The sequence below is a fragment of the Lithobates pipiens genome, unplaced genomic scaffold (genome assembly GCF_037356315.1).
Source record: "Lithobates pipiens isolate NorthernLeopardFrog02 unplaced genomic scaffold, aLitPip1_a1.2 Scaffold_13, whole genome shotgun sequence".
NCBI lineage: Eukaryota > Metazoa > Chordata > Amphibia > Anura > Ranidae > Lithobates > Lithobates pipiens.
The window spans coordinates 385,788,101-385,809,520 of record NW_027507718.1 but is presented as its reverse complement, the minus strand read 5'-3'; the positions used below and the strand labels follow the sequence as shown (position 1 = coordinate 385,809,520).

General features: G+C 43.5%; 7 non-coding genes across 7 annotated transcripts; all 7 read left to right on the top strand.

Moving 5' to 3' along the window:
- The first annotated feature begins 1,934 nt into the window (after positions 1-1,934).
- On the top strand, positions 1,935-2,019 carry TRNAR-UCU (transfer RNA arginine (anticodon UCU)). The gene is given in 2 exon segments: positions 1,935-1,971; positions 1,984-2,019. It is a non-coding gene; the product is annotated as a tRNA-Arg (tRNA).
- Positions 2,020-4,360: 2,341 nt separating this feature from the next.
- On the top strand, positions 4,361-4,445 carry TRNAR-UCU (transfer RNA arginine (anticodon UCU)). Its single transcript is given in 2 exon segments — positions 4,361-4,397; positions 4,410-4,445. It is a non-coding gene; the product is annotated as a tRNA-Arg (tRNA).
- Positions 4,446-5,560: 1,115 nt separating this feature from the next.
- On the top strand, positions 5,561-5,645 carry TRNAR-UCU (transfer RNA arginine (anticodon UCU)). Its single transcript is given in 2 exon segments — positions 5,561-5,597; positions 5,610-5,645. It is a non-coding gene; the product is annotated as a tRNA-Arg (tRNA).
- Positions 5,646-7,986: 2,341 nt separating this feature from the next.
- TRNAR-UCU (transfer RNA arginine (anticodon UCU)) lies at positions 7,987-8,071 on the top strand. The gene is given in 2 exon segments: positions 7,987-8,023; positions 8,036-8,071. It is a non-coding gene; the product is annotated as a tRNA-Arg (tRNA).
- A 1,115-nt stretch (positions 8,072-9,186) lies between these two features.
- TRNAR-UCU (transfer RNA arginine (anticodon UCU)) lies at positions 9,187-9,271 on the top strand. The gene is given in 2 exon segments: positions 9,187-9,223; positions 9,236-9,271. It is a non-coding gene; the product is annotated as a tRNA-Arg (tRNA).
- Positions 9,272-10,399: 1,128 nt separating this feature from the next.
- On the top strand, positions 10,400-10,484 carry TRNAR-UCU (transfer RNA arginine (anticodon UCU)). The gene is given in 2 exon segments: positions 10,400-10,436; positions 10,449-10,484. It is a non-coding gene; the product is annotated as a tRNA-Arg (tRNA).
- A 5,915-nt stretch (positions 10,485-16,399) lies between these two features.
- On the top strand, positions 16,400-16,484 carry TRNAR-UCU (transfer RNA arginine (anticodon UCU)). Its single transcript is given in 2 exon segments — positions 16,400-16,436; positions 16,449-16,484. It is a non-coding gene; the product is annotated as a tRNA-Arg (tRNA).
- The last annotated feature ends 4,936 nt before the right edge of the window (positions 16,485-21,420 follow it).

Genomic DNA, 21,420 nt, shown 5'->3' with positions numbered 1-21,420 from the left:
CTTACTCTATGGCCTGCCTCTAAACAGACCATTCGCCCTTCAGTCTATCTGATTCGCTACTGCCAGTTGTATCCCCCTTACCAACCATTTACTAGTAGAGGTGTCAGCCACCCGATCTCTGCCAATCTCTCCTTGGCTTCCGTTCTCCCAACAAATCAAATTCAAAATACTAAGGGCATAAAAAGCTTCCCACAACTCTGCCTCTAGCTACATCATTAACCTTATCATATAGTATCAAATAAACCACCCTGTTCTCTGCTTCCAAGAACTCCTGTTCACTAGCTCCCTCAACACTTCATCCCATGCTGTCCTCTGGGATTTTCCCATGGACTATCCCATCCTCTCAAATTCCCTACACCAATCTATATGGCTATTTCCCTGTCTGTATGCTTCAGGTGATCCCTGCAAACTCATCTATTCAGGATAGTCTTTCCTGCCATCACCTAATTGCTGAGCTCTTCCTTTCTCCAACAACTAATCAACGGTACAAATATTTCTACTTAACATGACCTCCGGTTCCCACTTAAATATCAAAAGATATTGCACTAAGGCACATGCCCAAGCAGGTAAATTTAAATCTTAAACTGTATCTGGACCAGATCTTGAGCTCATCCCTATTATTTAGCAGTGACCATTATTCAATTGTGTTTATTTGTTACGACTTGAATAGTTCCTCAGGCAAGTTCCTCAGGCAAGTTCCTCAGGCAAGTTCCTCTAACAAAGTCTTCAGAGAGGGCTCTGTGGCGCAATGGATAGCGCATTGGACTTCTAGTTGGTGTAGTAATTCAAAGGTTGTGGTTTCGAGTCCCACCAGAGTCGGTTTTATATAGTCATTCTTCATAGTGATGCTGCTCTAATGCTTTATAAAGTAATGGATTACATTCATAAAGGAGCTTTATTGACGTGGATTTGCTGCACAAGTTAACGATAGAGCCTAGTGGTTTAGGCTTCTCTTGAGAGTTGATATCAGCAAAATTGGAAGTACCCTGTGCAATTCAGAGCAAAGAGAGGGAATGGTAAGCTAACCTGCGTTATATTGTTCCCTTCCCTCATGCCCGGTGTAAGCTGTAATTCTTTATGTACCCTTTTGTCAGCCCCACAACTATTTACTGTCTAAATCTCGCTACCTTCCCCACAATAAGAATTCCAAAGAATGCCCCATTTTTACCAATGACACCACCAAACTTCCACTTCACTCCCGTGATATCTCTCGACTATTGCAACTCCTTACTCTATGGCCTGCCTCTAAACAGACCATTCCCCCTTCAGTCTATCTGATTCGCTACTGCCAGTTGTATCCCCCTTACCAACCATTTACTAGTAGAGGTGTCAGCCACCCGATCTCTACCAATCTCTCCTTGGCTTCCGTTCTCCCAACAAATCAAATTCAAAATACTAAGGGCATAAAAAGCTTCCCACAACTCTGCCTCTAGCTACATCATTAACCTTATCATATAGTATCAAATAAACCACCCTGTTCTCTGCTTCCAAGAACTCCTGTTCGCTAGCTCCCTCAACACTTCATCCCATGCTGTCCTCTGGGATTTTCCCATGGACTATCCCATCCTCTCAGATTCCCTACACCAATCTATATGGCTATTTCCCTGTCTGTATGCTTCAGGTGATCCCTGCAAACTCATCTATTCAGGATAGTCTTTCCTGCCATCACCTAATTGCTGAGCTCTTCCTTTCTCCAACAACTAATCAACGGTACAAATATTTCTACTTAACATGACCTCCGGTTCCCACTTAAATATCAAAAGATATTGCACTAAGGCACATGCCCAAGCAGGTAAATTTAAATCTTAAACTGTATCTGGACCAGATCTTGAGCTCATCCCTATTATTTAGCAGTGACCATTATTCAATTGTGTTTATTTGTTACGACTTGAATAGTTCCTCAGGCAAGTTCCTCTAACAAAGTCTTCAGAGAGGGCTCTGTGGCGCAATGGATAGCGCATTGGACTTCTAGTTGGTGTAGTAATTCAAAGGTTGTGGGTTCGAGTCCCACCAGAGTCGGTTTTATATAGTCATTCTTCATAGTGATGCTGCTCTAATGCTTTATAAAGTAATGGATTACATTCATAAGGGAGCTTTATTGACGTGGATTTGCTGCACAAGTTAACGATAGAGCCTAGTGGTTTAGGCTTCTCTTGAGAGTTGATATCAGCAAAATTGGAAGTACCCTGTGCAATTCAGAGCAAAGAGAGGGAATGGTAAACTAACCTGCGTTATATTGTTCCCTTCCCTCATGCCCGGTGCAAGCTGTAATTCTTTATGTACCCTTTTGTCAGCCCCACAACTATTTACTGTCTAAATCTCGCTACCTTCCCCACAATAAGAATTCCAAAGAATGCCCCATTTTTACCAATGACACCACCAAACTTCCACTTCACTCCCGTGATATCTCTCGACTATTGCAACTCCTTACTCTATGGCCTGCCTCTAAACAGACCATTCGCCCTTCAGTCTATCTGATTCGCTACTGCCAGTTGTATCCCCCTTACCAACCATTTACTAGTAGAGGTGTCAGCCACCCGATCTCTGCCAATCTCTCCTTGGCTTCCGTTCTCCCAACAAATCAAATTCAAAATACTAAGGGCATAAAAAGCTTCCCACAACTCTGCCTCTAGCTACATCATTAACCTTATCATATAGTATCAAATAAACCACCCTGTTCTCTGCTTCCAAGAACTCCTGTTCACTAGCTCCCTCAACACTTCATCCCATGCTGTCCTCTGGGATTTTCCCATGGACTATCCCATCCTCTCAAATTCCCTACACCAATCTATATGGCTATTTCCCTGTCTGTATGCTTCAGGTGATCCCTGCAAACTCATCTATTCAGGATAGTCTTTCCTGCCATCACCTAATTGCTGAGCTCTTCCTTTCTCCAACAACTAATCAACGGTACAAATATTTCTACTTAACATGACCTCCGGTTCCCACTTAAATATCAAAAGATATTGCACTAAGGCACATGCCCAAGCAGGTAAATTTAAATCTTAAACTGTATCTGGACCAGATCTTGAGCTCATCCCTATTATTTAGCAGTGACCATTATTCAATTGTGTTTATTTGTTACGACTTGAATAGTTCCTCAGGCAAGTTCCTCAGGCAAGTTCCTCAGGCAAGTTCCTCTAACAAAGTCTTCAGAGAGGGCTCTGTGGCGCAATGGATAGCGCATTGGACTTCTAGTTGGTGTAGTAATTCAAAGGTTGTGGTTTCGAGTCCCACCAGAGTCGGTTTTATATAGTCATTCTTCATAGTGATGCTGCTCTAATGCTTTATAAAGTAATGGATTACATTCATAAAGGAGCTTTATTGACGTGGATTTGCTGCACAAGTTAACGATAGAGCCTAGTGGTTTAGGCTTCTCTTGAGAGTTGATATCAGCAAAATTGGAAGTACCCTGTGCAATTCAGAGCAAAGAGAGGGAATGGTAAGCTAACCTGCGTTATATTGTTCCCTTCCCTCATGCCCGGTGTAAGCTGTAATTCTTTATGTACCCTTTTGTCAGCCCCACAACTATTTACTGTCTAAATCTCGCTACCTTCCCCACAATAAGAATTCCAAAGAATGCCCCATTTTTACCAATGACACCACCAAACTTCCACTTCACTCCCGTGATATCTCTCGACTATTGCAACTCCTTACTCTATGGCCTGCCTCTAAACAGACCATTCCCCCTTCAGTCTATCTGATTCGCTACTGCCAGTTGTATCCCCCTTACCAACCATTTACTAGTAGAGGTGTCAGCCACCCGATCTCTACCAATCTCTCCTTGGCTTCCGTTCTCCCAACAAATCAAATTCAAAATACTAAGGGCATAAAAAGCTTCCCACAACTCTGCCTCTAGCTACATCATTAACCTTATCATATAGTATCAAATAAACCACCCTGTTCTCTGCTTCCAAGAACTCCTGTTCGCTAGCTCCCTCAACACTTCATCCCATGCTGTCCTCTGGGATTTTCCCATGGACTATCCCATCCTCTCAGATTCCCTACACCAATCTATATGGCTATTTCCCTGTCTGTATGCTTCAGGTGATCCCTGCAAACTCATCTATTCAGGATAGTCTTTCCTGCCATCACCTAATTGCTGAGCTCTTCCTTTCTCCAACAACTAATCAACGGTACAAATATTTCTACTTAACATGACCTCCGGTTCCCACTTAAATATCAAAAGATATTGCACTAAGGCACATGCCCAAGCAGGTAAATTTAAATCTTAAACTGTATCTGGACCAGATCTTGAGCTCATCCCTATTATTTAGCAGTGACCATTATTCAATTGTGTTTATTTGTTACGACTTGAATAGTTCCTCAGGCAAGTTCCTCTAACAAAGTCTTCAGAGAGGGCTCTGTGGCGCAATGGATAGCGCATTGGACTTCTAGTTGGTGTAGTAATTCAAAGGTTGTGGGTTCGAGTCCCACCAGAGTCGGTTTTATATAGTCATTCTTCATAGTGATGCTGCTCTAATGCTTTATAATGTAATGGATTACATTCATAAGGGAGCTTTATTGACGTGGATTTGCTGCACAAGTTAACGATAGAGCCTAGTGGTTTAGGCTTCTCTTGAGAGTTGATATCAGCAAAATTGGAAGTACCCTGTGCAATTCAGAGCAAAGAGAGGGAATGGTAAGCTAACCTGCGTTATATTGTTCCCTTCCCTCATGCCCGGTGCAAGCTGTAATTCTTTATGTACCCTTTTGTCAGCCCCACAACTATTTACTGTCTAAATCTCGTTACCTTCACCACAATAAGAATTCCAAAGAATGCCCCATTTTTACCAATGACACCACCAAACTTTCACTTCACTCCCGTGATATCTCTCGACTATTGCAACTCCTTACTCTATGGCCTGCCTCTAAACAGACCATTCCCCCTTCAGTCTATCTGATTCGCTACTGCCAGTTGTATCCCCCTTACCAACCATTTACTAGTAGAGGTGTCAGCCACCCGATCTCTGCCAATCTCTCCTTGGTTTCCGTTCTCCCAACAAATCAAATTCAAAATACTAAGGGCATAAAAAGCTTCCCCCAACTCTGCCTCTAGCTACATCATTAACCTTATCATATAGTATCAAATAAACCACCTTGTTCTCTGCTTCCAAGAACTCCTGTTTGCTAGCTCCCTCAACACTTCATCCCATGCTGTCCTCTGGGATTTTCCCATGGACTATCCCATCCTCTCAGATTCCCTACACCAATCTATATGGCTATTTCCCTGTCTGTATGCTTCAGGTGATCCCTGCAAACTCATCTATTCAGGATAGTCTTTCCTGCCATCACCTAATTGCTGAGCTCTTCCTTTCTCCAACAACTAATCAACGGTACAAATATTTCTACTTAACATGACCTCCGGTTCCCACTTAAATATCAAAAGATATTGCACTAAGGCACATGCCCAAGCAGGTAAATTTAAATCTTAAACTGTATCTGGACCAGATCTTGAGCTCATCCCTATTATTTAGCAGTGACCATTATTCAATTGTGTTTATTTGTTACGACTTGAATAGTTCCTCAGGCAAGTTCCTCTAACAAAGTCTTCAGAGAGGGCTCTGTGGCGCAATGGATAGCGCATTGGACTTCTAGTTGGTGTAGTAATTCAAAGGTTGTGGGTTCGAGTCCCACCAGAGTCGGTTTTATATAGTCATTCTTCATAGTGATGCTGCTCTAATGCTTTATAAAGTAATGGATTACATTCATAAGGGAGCTTTATTGACGTGGATTTGCTGCACAAGTTAACGATAGAGCCTAGTGGTTTAGGCTTCTCTTGAGAGTTGATATCAGCAAAATTGGAAGTACCCTGTGCAATTCAGAGCAAAGAGAGGGAATGGTAAACTAACCTGCGTTATATTGTTCCCTTCCCTCATGCCCGGTGCAAGCTGTAATTCTTTATGTACCCTTTTGTCAGCCCCACAACTATTTACTGTCTAAATCTCGCTACCTTCCCCACAATAAGAATTCCAAAGAATGCCCCATTTTTACCAATGACACCACCAAACTTCCACTTCACTCCCGTGATATCTCTCGACTATTGCAACTCCTTACTCTATGGCCTGCCTCTAAACAGACCATTCGCCCTTCAGTCTATCTGATTCGCTACTGCCAGTTGTATCCCCCTTACCAACCATTTACTAGTAGAGGTGTCAGCCACCCGATCTCTGCCAATCTCTCCTTGGCTTCCGTTCTCCCAACAAATCAAATTCAAAATACTAAGGGCATAAAAAGCTTCCCACAACTCTGCCTCTAGCTACATCATTAACCTTATCATATAGTATCAAATAAACCACCCTGTTCTCTGCTTCCAAGAACTCCTGTTCACTAGCTCCCTCAACACTTCATCCCATGCTGTCCTCTGGGATTTTCCCATGGACTATCCCATCCTCTCAAATTCCCTACACCAATCTATATGGCTATTTCCCTGTCTGTATGCTTCAGGTGATCCCTGCAAACTCATCTATTCAGGATAGTCTTTCCTGCCATCACCTAATTGCTGAGCTCTTCCTTTCTCCAACAACTAATCAACGGTACAAATATTTCTACTTAACATGACCTCCGGTTCCCACTTAAATATCAAAAGATATTGCACTAAGGCACATGCCCAAGCAGGTAAATTTAAATCTTAAACTGTATCTGGACCAGATCTTGAGCTCATCCCTATTATTTAGCAGTGACCATTATTCAATTGTGTTTATTTGTTACGACTTGAATAGTTCCTCAGGCAAGTTCCTCAGGCAAGTTCCTCAGGCAAGTTCCTCTAACAAAGTCTTCAGAGAGGGCTCTGTGGCGCAATGGATAGCGCATTGGACTTCTAGTTGGTGTAGTAATTCAAAGGTTGTGGTTTCGAGTCCCACCAGAGTCGGTTTTATATAGTCATTCTTCATAGTGATGCTGCTCTAATGCTTTATAAAGTAATGGATTACATTCATAAAGGAGCTTTATTGACGTGGATTTGCTGCACAAGTTAACGATAGAGCCTAGTGGTTTAGGCTTCTCTTGAGAGTTGATATCAGCAAAATTGGAAGTACCCTGTGCAATTCAGAGCAAAGAGAGGGAATGGTAAGCTAACCTGCGTTATATTGTTCCCTTCCCTCATGCCCGGTGTAAGCTGTAATTCTTTATGTACCCTTTTGTCAGCCCCACAACTATTTACTGTCTAAATCTCGCTACCTTCCCCACAATAAGAATTCCAAAGAATGCCCCATTTTTACCAATGACACCACCAAACTTCCACTTCACTCCCGTGATATCTCTCGACTATTGCAACTCCTTACTCTATGGCCTGCCTCTAAACAGACCATTCCCCCTTCAGTCTATCTGATTCGCTACTGCCAGTTGTATCCCCCTTACCAACCATTTACTAGTAGAGGTGTCAGCCACCCGATCTCTACCAATCTCTCCTTGGCTTCCGTTCTCCCAACAAATCAAATTCAAAATACTAAGGGCATAAAAAGCTTCCCACAACTCTGCCTCTAGCTACATCATTAACCTTATCATATAGTATCAAATAAACCACCCTGTTCTCTGCTTCCAAGAACTCCTGTTCGCTAGCTCCCTCAACACTTCATCCCATGCTGTCCTCTGGGATTTTCCCATGGACTATCCCATCCTCTCAGATTCCCTACACCAATCTATATGGCTATTTCCCTGTCTGTATGCTTCAGGTGATCCCTGCAAACTCATCTATTCAGGATAGTCTTTCCTGCCATCACCTAATTGCTGAGCTCTTCCTTTCTCCAACAACTAATCAACGGTACAAATATTTCTACTTAACATGACCTCCGGTTCCCACTTAAATATCAAAAGATATTGCACTAAGGCACATGCCCAAGCAGGTAAATTTAAATCTTAAACTGTATCTGGACCAGATCTTGAGCTCATCCCTATTATTTAGCAGTGACCATTATTCAATTGTGTTTATTTGTTACGACTTGAATAGTTCCTCAGGCAAGTTCCTCTAACAAAGTCTTCAGAGAGGGCTCTGTGGCGCAATGGATAGCGCATTGGACTTCTAGTTGGTGTAGTAATTCAAAGGTTGTGGGTTCGAGTCCCACCAGAGTCGGTTTTATATAGTCATTCTTCATAGTGATGCTGCTCTAATGCTTTATAATGTAATGGATTACATTCATAAGGGAGCTTTATTGACGTGGATTTGCTGCACAAGTTAACGATAGAGCCTAGTGGTTTAGGCTTCTCTTGAGAGTTGATATCAGCAAAATTGGAAGTACCCTGTGCAATTCAGAGCAAAGAGAGGGAATGGTAAGCTAACCTGCGTTATATTGTTCCCTTCCCTCATGCCCGGTGCAAGCTGTAATTCTTTATGTACCCTTTTGTCAGCACCACAACTATTTACTGTCTAAATCTCGCTACCTTCCCCACAATAAGAATTCCAAAGAATGCCCCATTTTTACCAATGACACCACCAAACTTCCACTTCACTCCCGTGATATCTCTCGACTATTGCAACTCCTTACTCTATGGCCTGCCTCTAAACAGACCATTCGCCCTTCAGTCTATCTGATTCGCTACTGCCAGTTGTATCCCCCTTACCAACCATTTACTAGTAGAGGTGTCAGCCACCCGATCTCTGCCAATCTCTCCTTGGCTTCCGTTCTCCCAACAAATCAAATTCAAAATACTAAGGGCATAAAAAGCTTCCCACAACTCTGCCTCTAGCTACATCATTAACCTTATCATATAGTATCAAATAAACCACCCTGTTCTCTGCTTCCAAGAACTCCTGTTCGCTAGCTCCCTCAACACTTCATCCCATGCTGTCCTCTGGGATTTTCCCATGGACTATCCCATCCTCTCAAATTCCCTACACCAATCTATATGGCTATTTCCCTGTCTGTATGCTTCAGGTGATCCCTGCAAACTCATCTATTCAGGATAGTCTTTCCTGCCATCACCTAATTGCTGAGCTCTTCCTTTCTCCAACAACTAATCAACGGTACAAATATTTCTACTTAACATGACCTCCGGTTCCCACTTAAATATCAAAAGATATTGCACTAAGGCACATGCCCAAGCAGGTAAATTTAAATCTTAAACTGTATCTGGACCAGATCTTGAGCTCATCCCTATTATTTAGCAGTGACCATTATTCAATTGTGTTTATTTGTTACGACTTGAATAGTTCCTCAGGCAAGTTCCTCTAACAAAGTCTTCAGAGAGGGCTCTGTGGCGCAATGGATAGCGCATTGGACTTCTAGTTGGTGTAGTAATTCAAAGGTTGTGGGTTCGAGTCCCACCAGAGTTGGTTTTATATAGTCATTCTTCATAGTGATGCTGCTCTAATGCTTTATAAAGTAATGGATTACATTCATAAGGGAGCTTTATTGACGTGGATTTGCTGCACAAGTTAACGATAGAGCCTAGTGGTTTAGGCTTCTCTTGAGAGTTGATATCAGCAAAATTGGAAGTACCCTGTGCAATTCAGAGCAAAGAGAGGGAATGGTAAACTAACCTGCGTTATATTGTTCCCTTCCCTCATGCCCGGTGCAAGCTGTAATTCTTTATGTACCCTTTTGTCAGCCCCACAACTATTTACTGTCTAAATCTCGCTACCTTCCCCACAATAAGAATTCCAAAGAATGCCCCATTTTTACCAATGACACCACCAAACTTCCACTTCACTCCCGTGATATCTCTCGACTATTGCAACTCCTTACTCTATGGCCTGCCTCTAAACAGACCATTCGCCCTTCAGTCTATCTGATTCGCTACTGCCAGTTGTATCCCCCTTACCAACCATTTACTAGTAGAGGTGTCAGCCACCCGATCTCTGCCAATCTCTCCTTGGCTTCCGTTCTCCCAACAAATCAAATTCAAAATACTAAGGGCATAAAAAGCTTCCCACAACTCTGCCTCTAGCTACATCATTAACCTTATCATATAGTATCAAATAAACCACCCTGTTCTCTGCTTCCAAGAACTCCTGTTCGCTAGCTCCCTCAACACTTCATCCCATGCTGTCCTCTGGGATTTTCCCATGGACTATCCCATCCTCTCAAATTCCCTACACCAATCTATATGGCTATTTCCCTGTCTGTATGCTTCAGGTGATCCCTGCAAACTCATCTATTCAGGATAGTCTTTCCTGCCATCACCTAATTGCTGAGCTCTTCCTTTCTCCAACAACTAATCAACGGTACAAATATTTCTACTTAACATGACCTCCGGTTCCCACTTAAATATCAAAAGATATTGCACTAAGGCACATGCCCAAGCAGGTAAATTTAAATCTTAAACTGTATCTGGACCAGATCTTGAGCTCATCCCTATTATTTAGCAGTGACCATTATTCAATTGTGTTTATTTGTTACGACTTGAATAGTTCCTCAGGCAAGTTCCTCAGGCAAGTTCCTCTAACAAAGTCTTCAGAGAGGGCTCTGTGGCGCAATGGATAGCGCATTGGACTTCTAGTTGGTGTAGTAATTCAAAGGTTGTGGGTTCGAGTCCCACCAGAGTCGGTTTTATATAGTCATTCTTCATAGTGATGCTGCTCTAATGCTTTATAATGTAATGGATTACATTCATAAGGGAGCTTTATTGACGTGGATTTGCTGCACAAGTTAACGATAGAGCCTAGTGGTTTAGGCTTCTCTTGAGAGTTGATATCAGCAAAATTGGAAGTACCCTGTGCAATTCAGAGCAAAGAGAGGGAATGGTAAGCTAACCTGCGTTATATTGTTCCCTTCCCTCATGCCCGGTGCAAGCTGTAATTCTTTATGTACCCTTTTGTCAGCACCACAACTATTTACTGTCTAAATCTCGCTACCTTCCCCACAATAAGAATTCCAAAGAATGCCCCATTTTTAACAATGACACCACCAAACTTCCACTTCACTCCCGTGATATCTCTCGACTATTGCAACTCCTTACTCTATGGCCTGCCTCTAAACAGACCATTCCCCCTTCAGTCTATCTGATTCGCTACTGCCAGTTGTATCCCCCTTACCAACCATTTACTAGTAGAGGTGTCAGCCACCCGATCTCTGCCAATCTCTCCTTGGCTTCCGTTCTCCCAACAAATCAAATTCAAAATACTAAGGGCATAAAAAGCTTCCCACAACTCTGCCTCTTGCTACATCATTAACCTTATCATATAGTATCAAATAAACCACCCTGTTCTCTGCTTCCAAGAACTCCTGTTCGCTAGCTCCCCCAACACTTCATCCCATGCTGTCCTCTGGGATTTTCCCATGGACTCTCCCATCCTCTCAAATTCCCTATACCAATCTATATGGCTATTTCCCTGTCTGTATGCTTCAGGTGATCCCTGCAAACTCATCTATTCAGGATAGTCTTTCCTGCCATCACCTAATTGCTGAGCTCTTCCTTTCTCCAACAACTAATCAACGGTACAAATATTTCTACTTAACATGACCTCCGGTTCCCACTTAAATATCAAAAGATATTGCACTAAGGCACATGCCCAAGCAGGTAAATTTAAATCTTAAACTGTATCTGGACCAGATCTTGAGCTCATCCCTATTATTTAGCAGTGACCATTATTCAATTGTGTTTATTTGTTACGACTTGAATAGTTCCTCAGGCAAGTTCCTCTAACAAAGTCTTCAGAGAGGGCTCTGTGGCGCAATGGATAGCGCATTGGATTTCTAGTTGGTGTAGTAATTCAAAGGTTGTGGTTTCGAGTCCCACCAGAGTTGGTTTTATATAGTCATTCTTCATAGTGATGCTGCTCTAATGCTTTATAAAGTAATGGATTACATTCATAAGGGAGCTTTATTGACGTGGATTTGTTGCACAAGTTAACGATAGAGCCTAGTGGTTTAGGCTTCTCTTGAGAGTTGATATCAGCAAAATTGGAAGTACCCTGTGCAATTCAGAGCAAAGAGAGGGAATGGTAAGCTAACCTGCGTTATATTGTTCCCTTCCCTCATGCCCGGTGCAAGCTGTAATTCTTTATGTAGCCTTTTGTCAGCCCCACAACTATTTACTGTCTAAATCTCGCTACCTTCCCCACAATAAGAATTCCAAAGAATGCCCCATTTTTACCAATGACACCACCAAACTTCCACTTCACTCCCGTGATATCTCTCGACTATTGCAACTCCTTACTCTATGGCCTGCCTCTAAACAGACCATTCGCCCTTCAGTCTATCTGATTTGCTACTGCCAGTGGTATCCCCCTTACCAACCATTTACTAGTAGAGGTGTCAGCCACCCGATCTCTGCCAATCTCTCCTTGGCTTCCGTTCTCCCAACAAATCAAATTCAAAATACTAAGGGCATAAAAAGCTTCCCACAACTCTGCCTCTAGCTACATCATTAACCTTATCATATAGTATCAAATAAACCACCCTGTTCTCTGCTTCCAAGAACTCCTGTTCGCTAGCTCCCTCAACACTTCATCCCATGCTGTCCTCTGGGATTTTCCCATGGACTATCCCATCCTCTCAAATTCCCTACACCAATCTATATGGCTATTTCCCTGTCTGTATGCTTCAGGTGATCCCTGCAAACTCATCTATTCAGGATAGTCTTTCCTGCCATCACCTAATTGCTGAGCTCTTCCTTTCTCCAACAACTAATCAACGGTACAAATATTTCTACTTAACATGACCTCCGGTTCCCACTTAAATATCAAAAGATATTGCACTAAGGCACATGCCCAAGCAGGTAAATTTAAATCTTAAACTGTATCTGGACCAGATCTTGAGCTCATCCCTATTATTTAGCAGTGACCATTATTCAATTGTGTTTATTTGTTACGACTTGAATAGTTCCTCAGGCAAGTTCCTCTAACAAAGTCTTCAGAGAGGGCTCTGTGGCGCAATGGATAGCCCATTGGACTTCTAGTTGGTGTAGTAATTCAAAGGTTGTGGGTTCGAGTCCCACCAGAGTCGGTTTTATATAGTCATTCTTCATAGTGATGCTGCTCTAATGCTTTATAAAGTAATGGATTACATTCATAAGGGAGCTTTATTGACGTGGATTTGCTGCACAAGTTAACGATAGAGCCTAGTGGTTTAGGCTTCTCTTGAGAGTTGATATCAGCAAAATTGGAAGTACCCTGTGCAATTCAGAGCAAAGAGAGGGAATGGTAAACTAACCTGCGTTATATTGTTCCCTTCCCTCATGCCCGGTGCAAGCTGTAATTCTTTATGTAGCCTTTTGTCAGCCCCACAACTATTTACTGTCTAAATCTCGCTACCTTCCCCACAATAAGAATTCCAAAGAATGCCCCATTTTTACCAATGACACCACCAAACTTCCACTTCACTCCCGTGATATCTCTCGACTATTGCAACTCCTTACTCTATGGCCTGCCTCTAAACAGACCATTCGCCCTTCAGTCTATCTGATTCGCTACTGCCAGTTGTATCCCCCTTACCAACCATTTACTAGTAGAGGTGTCAGCCACCCGATCTCTGCCAATCTCTCCTTGGCTTCCGTTCTCCCAACAAATCAAATTCAAAATACTAAGGGCATAAAAAGCTTCCCACAACTCTGCCTCTAGCTACATCATTAACCTTATCATATAGTATCAAATAAACCACCCTGTTCTCTGCTTCCAAGAACTCCTGTTCGCTAGCTCCCTCAACACTTCATCCCATGCTGTCCTCTGGGATTTTCCCATGGACTATCCCATCCTCTCAAATTCCCTATACCAATCTATATGGCTATTTCCCTGTCTGTATGCTTCAGGTGATCCCTGCAAACTCATCTATTCAGGATAGTCTTTCCTGCCATCACCTAATTGCTGAGCTCTTCCTTTCTCCAACAACTAATCAACGGTACAAATATTTCTACTTAACATGACCTCCGGTTCCCACTTAAATATCAAAAGATATTGCACTAAGGCACATGCCCAAGCAGGTAAATTTAAATCTTAAACTGTATCTGGACCAGATCTTGAGCTCATCCCTATTATTTAGCAGTGACCATTATTCAATTGTGTTTATTTGTTACGACTTGAATAGTTCCTCAGGCAAGTTCCTCTAACAAAGTCTTCAGAGAGGGCTCTGTGGCGCAATGGATAGCCCATTGGACTTCTAGTTGGTGTAGTAATTCAAAGGTTGTGGGTTCGAGTCCCACCAGAGTCGGTTTTATATAGTCATTCTTCATAGTGATGCTGCTCTAATGCTTTATAAAGTAATGGATTACATTCATAAGGGAGCTTTATTGACGTGGATTTGCTGCACAAGTTAACGATAGAGCCTAGTGGTTTAGGCTTCTCTTGAGAGTTGATATCAGCAAAATTGGAAGTACCCTGTGCAATTCAGAGCAAAGAGAGGGAATGGTAAACTAACCTGCGTTATATTGTTCCCTTCCCTCATGCCCGGTGCAAGCTGTAATTCTTTATGTACCCTTTTGTCAGCCCCACAACTATTTACTGTCTAAATCTCGCTACCTTCCCCACAATAAGAATTCCAAAGAATGCCCCATTTTTACCAATGACACCACCAAACTTCCACTTCACTCCCGTGATATCTCTCGACTATTGCAACTCCTTACTCTATGGCCTGCCTCTAAACAGACCATTCGCCCTTCAGTCTATCTGATTCGCTACTGCCAGTTGTATCCCCCTTACCAACCATTTACTAGTAGAGGTGTCAGCCACCCGATCTCTGCCAATCTCTCCTTGGCTTCCGTTCTCCCAACAAATCAAATTCAAAATACTAAGGGCATAAAAAGCTTCCCACAACTCTGCCTCTAGCTACATCATTAACCTTATCATATAGTATCAAATAAACCACCCTGTTCTCTGCTTCCAAGAACTCCTGTTCGCTAGCTCCCTCAACACTTCATCCCATGCTGTCCTCTGGGATTTTCCCATGGACTATCCCATCCTCTCAAATTCCCTATACCAATCTATATGGCTATTTCCCTGTCTGTATGCTTCAGGTGATCCCTGCAAACTCATCTATTCAGGATAGTCTTTCCTGCCATCACCTAATTGCTGAGCTCTTCCTTTCTCCAACAACTAATCAACGGTACAAATATTTCTACTTAACATGACCTCCGGTTCCCACTTAAATATCAAAAGATATTGCACTAAGGCACATGCCCAAGCAGGTAAATTTAAATCTTAAACTGTATCTGGACCAGATCTTGAGCTCATCCCTATTATTTAGCAGTGACCATTATTCAATTGTGTTTATTTGTTACGACTTGAATAGTTCCTCAGGCAAGTTCCTCTAACAAAGTCTTCAGAGAGGGCTCTGTGGCGCAATGGATAGCCCATTGGACTTCTAGTTGGTGTAGTAATTCAAAGGTTGTGGGTTCGAGTCCCACCAGAGTCGGTTTTATATAGTCATTCTTCATAGTGATGCTGCTCTAATGCTTTATAAAGTAATGGATTACATTCATTAGGGAGCTTTATTGACGTGGATTTGCTGCACAAGTTAACGATAGAGCCTAGTGGTTTAGGCTTCTCTTGAGAGTTGATATCAGCAAAATTGGAAGTACCCTGTGCAATTCAGAGCAAAGAGAGGGAATGGTAAACTAACCTGCGTTATATTGTTCCCTTCCCTCATGCCCGGTGCAAGCTGTAATTCTTTATGTACCCTTTTGTCAGCCCCACAACTATTTACTGTCTAAATCTCGCTACCTTCCCCACAATAAGAATTCCAAAGAATGCCCCATTTTTACCAATGACACCACCAAACTTCCACTTCACTCCCGTGATATCTCTCGACTATTGCAACTCCTTACTCTATGGCCTGCCTCTAAACAGACCATTCGCCCTTCAGTCTATCTGATTCGCTACTGCCAGTTGTATCCCCCTTACCAACCATTTACTAGTAGAGGTGTCAGCCACCCGATCTCTGCCAATCTCTCCTTGGCTTCCGTTCTCCCAACAAATCAAATTCAAAATACTAAGGGCATAAAAAGCTTCCCACAACTCTGCCTCTAGCTACATCATTAACCTTATCATATAGTATCAAATAAACCACCCTGTTCTCTGCTTCCAAGAACTCCTGTTTGCTAGCTCCCTCAACACTTCATCCCATGCTGTCCTCTGGGATTTTCCCATGGACTATCCCATCCTCTCAAATTCCCTATACCAATCTATATGGCTATTTCCCTGTCTGTATGCTTCAGGTGATCCCTGCAAACTCATCTATTCAGGATAGTCTTTCCTGCCATCACCTAATTGCTGAGCTCTTCCTTTCTCCAACAACTAATCAACGGTACAAATATTTCTACTTAACATGACCTCCGGTTCCCACTTAAATATCAAAAGATATTGCACTAAGGCACATGCCCAAGCAGGTAAATTTAAATCTTAAACTGTATCTGGACCAGATCTTGAGCTCATCCCTATTATTTAGCAGTGACCATTATTCAATTGTGTTTATTTGTTACGACTTGAATAGTTCCTCAGGCAAGTTCCTCTAGCAAAGTCTTCAGAGAGGGCTCTGTGGCGCAATGGATAGCGCATTGGACTTCTAGTTGGTGTAGTAATTCAAAGGTTGTGGGTTCGAGTCCCACCAGAGTCGGTTTTATATAGTCATTCTTCATAGTGATGCTGCTCTAATGCTTTATAAAGTAATGGATTACATTCATAAGGGAGCTTTATTGACGTGGATTTGCTGCACAAGTTAACGATAGAGCCTAGTGGTTTAGGCTTCTCTTGAGAGTTGATATCAGCAAAATTGGAAGTACCCTGTGCAATTCAGAGCAAAGAGAGGGAATGGTAAACTAACCTGCGTTATATTGTTCCCTTCCCTCATGCCCGGTGCAAGCTGTAATTCTTTATGTACCCTTTTGTCAGCCCCCACAACTATTTACTGTCTAAATCTCGCTACCTTCCCCACAATAAGAATTCCAAAGAATGCCCCATTTTTACCAATGACACCACCAAACTTCCACTTCACTCCCGTGATATCTCTCGACTATTGCAACTCCTTACTCTATGGCCTGCCTCTAAACAGACCATTCCCCCTTCAGTCTATCTGATTCGCTACTGCCAGTTGTATCCCCCTTACCAACCATTTACTAGTAGAGGTGTCAGCCACCCGATCTCTGCCAATCTCTCCTTGGCTTCCGTTCTCCCAACAAATCAAATTCAAAATACTAAGGGCATAAAAAGCTTCCCACAACTCTGCCTCTTGCTACATCATTAACCTTATCATATAGTATCAAATAAACCACCCTGTTCTCTGCTTCCAAGAACTCCTGTTCGCTAGCTCCCCCAACACTTCATCCCATGCTGTCCTCTGGGATTTTCCCATGGACTATCCCATCCTCTCAAATTCCCTATACCAATCTATATGGCTATTTCCCTGTCTGTATGCTTCAGGTGATCCCTGCAAACTCATCTATTCAGGATAGTCTTTCCTGCCATCACCTAATTGCTGAGCTCTTCCTTTCTCCAACAACTAATCAACGGTACAAATATTTCTACTTAACATGACCTCCGGTTCCCACTTAAATATCAAAAGATATTGCACTAAGGCACATGCCCAAGCAGGTAAATTTAAATCTTAAACTGTATCTGGACCAGATCTTGAGCTCATCCCTATTATTTAGCAGTGACCATTATTCAATTGTGTTTATTTGTTACGACTTGAATAGTTCCTCAGGCAAGTTCCTCTAACAAAGTCTTCAGAGAGGGCTCTGTGGCGCAATGGATAGCGCATTGGACTTCTAGTTGGTGTAGTAATTCAAAGGTTGTGGTTTCGAGTCCCACCAGAGTTGGTTTTATATAGTCATTCTTCATAGTGATGCTGCTCTAATGCTTTATAAAGTAATGGATTACATTCATAAGGGAGCTTTATTGACGTGGATTTGCTGCACAAGTTAACGATAGAGCCTAGTGGTTTAGGCTTCTCTTGAGAGTTGATATCAGCAAAATTGGAAGTACCCTGTGCAATTCAGAGCAAAGAGAGGGAATGGTAAGCTAACCTGCGTTATATTGTTCCCTTCCCTCATGCCCGGTGCAAGCTGTAATTCTTTATGTAGCCTTTTGTCAGCCCCACAACTATTTACTGTCTAAATCTCGCTACCTTCCCCACAATAAGAATTCCAAAGAATGCCCCATTTTTACCAATGACACCACCAAACTTCCACTTCACTCCCGTGATATCTCTCGACTATTGCAACTCCTTACTCTATGGCCTGCCTCTAAACAGACCATTCGCCCTTCAGTCTATCTGATTCGCTACTGCCAGTGGTATCCCCCTTACCAACCATTTACTAGTAGAGGTGTCAGCCACCCGATCTCTGCCAATCTCTCCTTGGCTTCCGTTCTCCCAACAAATCAAATTCAAAATACTAAGGGCATAAAAAGCTTCCCACAACTCTGCCTCTAGCTACATCATTAACCTTATCATATAGTATCAAATAAACCACCCTGTTCTCTGCTTCCAAGAACTCCTGTTCGCTAGCTCCCTCAACACTTCATCCCATGCTGTCCTCTGGGATTTTCCCATGGACTATCCCATCCTCTCAAATTCCCTACACCAATCTATATGGCTATTTCCCTGTCTGTATGCTTCAGGTGATCCCTGCAAACTCATCTATTCAGGATAGTCTTTCCTGCCATCACCTAATTGCTGAGCTCTTCCTTTCTCCAACAACTAATCAACGGTACAAATATTTCTACTTAACATGACCTCCGGTTCCCACTTAAATATCAAAAGATATTGCACTAAGGCACATGCCCAAGCAGGTAAATTTAAATCTTAAACTGTATCTGGACCAGATCTTGAGCTCATCCCTATTATTTAGCAGTGACCATTATTCAATTGTGTTTATTTGTTACGACTTGAATAGTTCCTCAGGCAAGTTCCTCTAACAAAGTCTTCAGAGAGGGCTCTGTGGCGCAATGGATAGCCCATTGGACTTCTAGTTGGTGTAGTAATTCAAAGGTTGTGGGTTCGAGTCCCACCAGAGTCGGTTTTATATAGTCATTCTTCATAGTGATGCTGCTCTAATGCTTTATAAAGTAATGGATTACATTCATAAGGGAGCTTTATTGACGTGGATTTGCTGCACAAGTTAACGATAGAGCCTAGTGGTTTAGGCTTCTCTTGAGAGTTGATATCAGCAAAATTGGAAGTACCCTGTGCAATTCAGAGCAAAGAGAGGGAATGGTAAGCTAACCTGCGTTATATTGTTCCCTTCCCTCATGCCCGGTGCAAGCTGTAATTCTTTATGTACCCTTTTGTCAGCCCCACAACTATTTACTGTCTAAATCTCGCTACCTTCCCCACAATAAGAATTCCAAAGAATGCCCCATTTTTACCAATGACACCACCAAACTTCCACTTCACTCCCGTGATATCTCTCGACTATTGCAACTCCTTACTCTATGGCCTGCCTCTAAACAGACCATTCGCCCTTCAGTCTATCTGATTCGCTACTGCCAGTGGTATCCCCCTTACCAACCATTTACTAGTAGAGGTGTCAGCCACCCGATCTCTGCCAATCTCTCCTTGGCTTCCGTTCTCCCAACAAATCAAATTCAAAATACTAAGGGCATAAAAAGCTTCCCACAGGAGTGCGCATGCGCGAGGCTTCCAAGATGGCCGCGATCATCTAAAGCTCCGCTGCCTCGCGGAACAACGGAACCCCTACCGCACGGCACGGCTACCCTTCCGCTTCCCAAGTTATAGGGGCGGAATCCCGAAGTGTTGGGGCACATTTCTGAATGACCGGTGGACTGGCTAAACGCAATCTCGGCCCGCTGTTCGCTTCATTGGACGTGAGGGAGAAATCCAAGATGGCCACCGCAGCACAGCTCCTGTCTCAGGATCACAGATCCGCAGGCACAGTGGATTTCAGGTCAGATACAGACTTTCCTCCTCTCCACGCCACCCCAGGCAACCCCAGGGGTCTCCCCAAGGAAGCCACACCGTCCCCGGCCTCCACGGTCTCTCTGCTGGAACGCACCATCCAGGAGTTCTCTCCCTCCCCAGCGGGGACCTACAGAGTTACCCAGACCGCCATGGCCCCCCACGAGGCTGCTCATTCTGACCCAGTCTCCCACATGGATGCCTTGTTTGGCAAATTCTCTGAATTATTAGAGAGGGGCCTCTCCCAAACTGCCTTGCAAATCACGGGGGAATTGAAAGCTGATTTTATTAACCTAGGCTCCCGGATCGAAACGATCGAACATAAAATGGAGGATACCATAGCCAGATCCATCCAAAACTCCAGACACATATACTCAGTACAGGAGCAATTGGACATAGCCATGGCCCGTATAGATGACCTCGAAAATAGGTCACGCAGATATAACGTCAGAATTCGCGGGCTCCCAGAATCAATAACTGATGTGTCCAGGGCGGTGCAAGACCTCATTCAACAGCTAGTCCCAGACATCCCAGCTACCAAGCTTGAACTTGACCGGGTTCATAGAACCCTCGGCCCCCCTAGGAAGGATGGCACCCCGCGAGATGTTCTGGCCAAGCCACATCACTTCTCGGTGAAAGAAGAATTCATGAAGAGAGCCAGATCCCTGCAACACGTCAATTACCAGGGACACCAGGTTCAGATCTTTGCGGACCTCTCCCCCTCCACGATACAGAGACGAAGAGCTCTAAAACCCCTCTTGCTTGCAATGTCCCACAAAGACATAAAATACAAATGGGCATTCCCTTTTGCGGTCAGGTTCACGGACAAAGGGAAGTCTTTTGCCTTCTCCACTTTTCCCGAGGGGGAAAAGCTCCTCACCAAGCTGAAAATCATCTCTCAAGAAGCTGACATGGACACTTCTAACCCTAGCCAGGGATCTAACAAACGACCCACTCCTAACAGCCCACAATCCCCGTTATGGACCTCCGGAAGAGCCAAGAAGGTCAAGGATAATGCACCCACCTGAGCAACTTCCAGTCCCATTACCAATCTCTCCATTTTGTGACTGACCGTCCGAGGTCCTGGAGAGGGCCGGAGGACTGCTCCCCAAACTTGGAAAGTTTGGCCCTCCAACCCCTTTTTGCCCTCCCCTTGCCTAGGACTTGTGCTACCCTTGTTCTACCCTTATCCCCATTGCCTCCAATAATCCGGGACGCTATGCAGTACTCTGTCCATCTACTGGACTGCCCGTAACCCCGCATATATTTGTTTTTGTTTACATACCCTCGAAATGGGCCCCAAGGTCGCTTTGGGGATTTCCCAGGGGGCTGCATTCCTCAGCACCCCCCCTGGATGTACCATCCTTCCTTATGCCTTAAGCTCAGCGTTCATTTCTTAGCCCCAGTGTCTTCTAGGCATTATGTTTAGCCGTGCCTCAAAAGAAAAGCTCCTTTTTATGTATATTGCAGCTTTTATGTTATTGCTATTTAAAGTTGATTTCACAGTTCGGGTAGTTACCCGACTAGGGGTCCCCAGTTCCGCGAGGGACCACATGTGTAACTCTCCCTCCCTCGGCCTTTCCCAGGCGTCTGAGGGTCGGGACTCCTGACCTTATGGGTCGGTTGTCTTCATTGT